This window comes from Palaemon carinicauda, chromosome 30 (assembly GCF_036898095.1).
Source record: "Palaemon carinicauda isolate YSFRI2023 chromosome 30, ASM3689809v2, whole genome shotgun sequence".
NCBI classification, from domain to species: Eukaryota; Metazoa; Arthropoda; class Malacostraca; order Decapoda; family Palaemonidae; genus Palaemon; species Palaemon carinicauda.
In genome coordinates, this window is record NC_090754.1 from 11,909,711 (window position 1) to 11,914,710 (window position 5,000).

Genomic DNA, 5,000 nt, shown 5'->3' on the forward strand with positions numbered 1-5,000 from the left:
TTCTCCAGAGTCTCATTCGTGTTTTATATATATATATATATATATATATATATATATATATATATATATATATATATATATATATATATATCTATCTATCTATTTATCTATATATATATATATATATATATATATATATATATATATATATATATATATATATATATATATATATATATATAAAATTTATACAATGTATATATATATATATATATATATATATATATATATATATATATATATATATATATATATATATATATATATATATATATATGTATATATATATATATTATGATGGCTGGCTTGACCACCACACAAAAACACTAAACTTATCAAACAGTGTTCACTTAAGTACCATACTAAGTCCACAAAAGGTGGAATAGTATACAATTTCAATAAAAGTGCAAAGTCAACTCAAGGGGACAAAGAAAATACCACAAAAAATATACTTAATTTTAATACACAAGTTTCAGACAGAAATAACACCTGAACCTCAACAATACAATAATTAATGATAAACACTCACTCTTGAACTCCCTGTGAAAAAAACCATTACACAATTAAAGAAAGTTCATCAACACAAGCATACAAAAAGGGGAGAGGGTCCAGAAAGGAGGAGGCCAACGAAAAGTAAGAATACCCTAACAAATACAATCTAACTATTCTTAACAAGTTGACGATGGCTGGATTGAAAGGCTTTGCCAAGCTCCACAAATGTCATCAGCTGGCTGATTATCACAGGTCGTGATCACGATAAATGAATACAGGTATAAATATTATTACCTTGGGCCAGAGAGGTCCCCTTGGCTTTTACTGAACCAAGGGCAGTACACAATATGCAGGATAATTCCTTGCCGCAGAGGAAGGATATCCGAAAAGCTAAACAGCTTCACAATGTAGCTTTGCAATGATGAGGAATAAATATCGTTCCAGTAGCAAATGTCGTGCCCTTCAACGTTAGAGGCTCAGAAACACGCTGTGACGGCCGAGAGAGGAGTTGTTAACTCAAAGGCAGGATGCAATCAACTGAGTTTTATTAAGGAACACACTTCTTTATATACAAAATCTCAAGGCAACAGGACATGACCTGTTCGAGACACAGACAATGTTACAAAGCAAAACGGAGACATGATCATTCAGGTTCTTTTCAGTGCGAGGGAAGAGCGCAGATACAAGCATAATATATACAACATAATTATGTACAATTGTGTACCACACAGTTGGTACATGGCTCCCCCCCCCTAAAAATGACATACTGCACATGTTAAATAGGGCGCCCTGATCTAGAGAGGCGAACTGTAGGCGGGTCATCTGGCAGAAGATAAGCAGGTCTTCTTTGCCCCGAATGTTTAGTAGGAATGCTTTCGGACTGTGTCAGATCACAAGGAAAGGGCCCATGTAAGGGGGCGTTAGTGGTGGCTTGCTAGTGTCGTTGCGCAGGAAGACGTGCGTTGCAGAGTGCAAGTCCGTTGGTATGTGATGCTTCGCTGGGGGCTTGTAAGTCTGGCGGCAGGGAGTAAATTTTCCCACGACGTAACGTATACGCTGGAGATTGTCGGAGGAGGTTGTAGAAGGAAAAAATTCGGCAGGGACGACCAACGGGTCGCCATACACCATTTCAGCTGCCGAGACGTCGAGGGCGTCTTTAGGAGTGGTCCTTAGTCCCAGGAGGACCCAGGGAAGTTGAGTAAACCAGTTGCAATCCTTGCAGCGGGACATCAAAGCTGCTTTGAGTTTGCGATGAAAACGTTCAACCATTCCATTGGCAGCGGGGTTGTAGGCCATTGTCTGATGTAGGGTGATGCCCAGGAGATTCGCTAATGACGTCCACAATTGAGAGGTGAAAGTGGTTCCCCTGTCAGAAGTAATATGCTCAAGGATACCAAATCTTGAAATCCATCCAGAGAGTAAGGCAGATGTACATGAGGCGGACGTTGCAGTTTCCAATGGCTTCAGGCCAACGAGTGGAGCGGTCGATGACGGTAAACAGGTAACGATGTCTGTGATGTGGGTAGGGGGCCTACAACGTCGACATGAACGTGTGCGAAATGACGCAGAGGTTGAGGAAAGGTGCCCACTCCTGAATCCGTGTGTTGATGTACTTTGGAAGTTTGGCAAGAAGTACAGGCGCGGACCCAATCCTTAGCATCCTTAGAAATGCCGTGCCAAATGAACTTTGCCTTTAGCAGCTGTGCAGTAGAACGGCACGAGGGATGTGAGAGGCGGTGAATGAAATCAAACACCTGTCGGCGCATGGGAGCAGGAATCCAAGGTCGCGGTCTACCAGTACTGACGTCAGAGAGGAGGGTGGTGTTGGAGTCTTCGAGGGGAAAATCTTCCCAACGGAGTGACGTGCATGAAGTCCTACAAGCTTGATACTCTGGATCCTGTCGTTGGGCTTGAGCCAGGGCGTTGTAATCCAATCCCAGTTGAACTGCAGCCAACGTGTTTCTTGACAGGGCATCGGCAACGGGATTCATTTTCCCAGGGACGTATTGGAGGGTGCAATTGTATTCTGCCACGGCGGAGAGATGTCGGCGTTGACGGGCGGACCAGGCGTCAGACTGTCGAGTGACGGTGTGCACCAGAGGCATGTGGTCTGTGCGAATGACGAAGGCCGTACCTTCTAAGAAATGGCGAAAGTGACGGACAGCCAAGTGCACCGCCAGCAATTCTCGATCAAAGGTAGAATAACCCGATTCTGCCTTGGACAGTTTTCTGCTGAAGAAGGCCAATGGGCGGGGCGAGCCTTTGACCACCTGCTCGAGTACTGCACCAATAGCGACGTCGCTGGCATCAGTGTAGAGAAGGAGAGGGGCGTGTGGAATAGGAAAAGTGAGAGCCGCAGCAGTTGATAGGGCCTTCTTTGCATTGCAGAAGGCTGCTTCTTGAAGGGGACCCCACTTCAGGTCCTTTGGCTTGCCCTTGAGGGAGGCGTAGAGGGGAGAAAGAGTGGCGGCAATTGCTGGCAGAAAACGGTGATAATAGTTGATCATGCCCAAGAATTCCTGTAGAGCTTTGACGGTCAAGGGCGCGGGGAAGTTCTGAACGGCCTCGACCTTCTCAGAGAGGGGATGGACTCCTTCAGGAGTGATACGGTACCCTAAGAACGACACTTCGTTGGCGCCAAAGGTACACTTGTCGTACCGGACTACAAGGCTGTTTTGTTGCAGGCGGTCAAGCACGATGCGTAGGTGACGGAGGTGTTCCTCTTTTGAGGAGGAGAACACAAGTATTTCGTCCACATAACATACACAGAAAGGGAGGTCCCCTAAGATGCCATCCATGAGACGTTGAAACGTTGCCCCAGCATTACGAAGGCCAAAACAGGAGTAATTGAAGGTGTATGTACCAAACGGAGTGGTGATGGCGGTCTTGGGGATGTCCTCTGGGTTCATAGGCACCTGATAATACCCCTTCAGGAGGTCGAGCGTAGAGAAATCCTTCGCTTTGTGCAGGTAGAAGGTCACATCGGCAATGTTTGGGAGGGGGTAGTGATCCGGTTCTGTTTGCATGTTCAGGCGCCTGTAATCCCCGCACGGACGGAGGGAGCCGTCTTTCTTCAGAACGATGTGTAAGGGTGACGACCATGGGCTGGAGGCCTTTTGGCATAGGCCCATTTTCTCCATTTCGGCGAATGTCTGTTTGGCGGCTGCCAATCGTTCTGGTGCCAGACGTCTGAATTTTGCGAAGACTGGGGGTCCAGTCGTCTTGATATGGTGATAAATACCGTGCTTGGTAGGAACTGTGGGCGTTTGGCGAAGTTCTGGACGGAAAACTTCCGGGTACGACGTGAGGAGGTGGGCGTAGGCATCCGTGGGTGCGCTGATGTGGAGAGGGAGGTTAGAGGGGGCGGGTTGAAGAGGTGTCGACAAGTACGAGTCTGCGTTGACCAATCGTCGGAGGGCGACATCGACCAGAAGGTGGAAATGAGAGAGGAAATCCGCACCGAGGAACTTCCAATTGAATTTACCGTTTCCGAACAATAATGTGAGGTTCTCGTAACCGTAGGTGGGTATCGCAGATCCGTTGGCAGCTACTAAGCGGACGTCGGCAGATGTAGACAGACTACGTCGTGCCTTGAAGAGTTTCCTTGGCAAAAGAGAACGACAAGCACCCGTGTCTACCAAAAATCGCACGCCTGTTCCTGCATCCAGTAAAAAGAAAAGATTAGAAACATGGGAGGCCACCGCCACAAGCGATGGCCTACTTACACTTTTTTGGCCACTGACAATCCTGGGCACATTTCTTCGCGGTTGCCCCGAATCTGCAGTGGTAGTAGCAAAACTGCGGCAGATGGGAGGTAGTAAGTGGCTGTAGAAGTCGTTCGTTGGGGCGCGAGTGATTGGTGGGTGGTGGGCGGCTTTATTGCCGCTTCGGCACGTCACGGGGTAGGCGTGTATTTCCTACGGCAATTATGTCAGCTTCGGTTGATGCTGAATAGGCATCCTCGTAGTCAGGGGTGGAGGCGTTGATGGAGGTCTTGAAGTGGCTGTCCATAAGGGCTTCGGCTTTGGTCATCAAGTCCTTTATGGGTAAACTATCGACATCGGGTATGGCAGCGCGTACAGGTTCGGGTAAACGGCGTATCCAAAGGGCATGAAGTAGGTTCACCTCACGAGGAGAGCCGTCTGCGAGCGATACTGGTCATTTCCCTGAGGGCAAGCGAAACCCTTTGGTTCCCCAACGGTTGTTGCGAGAGCTGAAAAAGCTTTGCTATACGGGCGGCTGGTGACGGCGAGTACTGCTGCAGAAGGTATGTTTTAAGGGCTTCATACGCTATTGGGGTGTCTCCTTGTTCACAAAGCCAGTCGGATATTTCTGGGAAGGTGTCCTCGGGTATCGCCGCGAAAACATAATCCGCTTTGGTGGTGGAGCGAGTCACGCCCCTGATACGAAACTGGACTTCTGAGCGCTGAAACCAAGCAAACGCTTCTCCGGTGGCGAACGGTGAAAGTTTCAATGGGGCAGCACCAACTGCTGGAGTAGATTCTGTC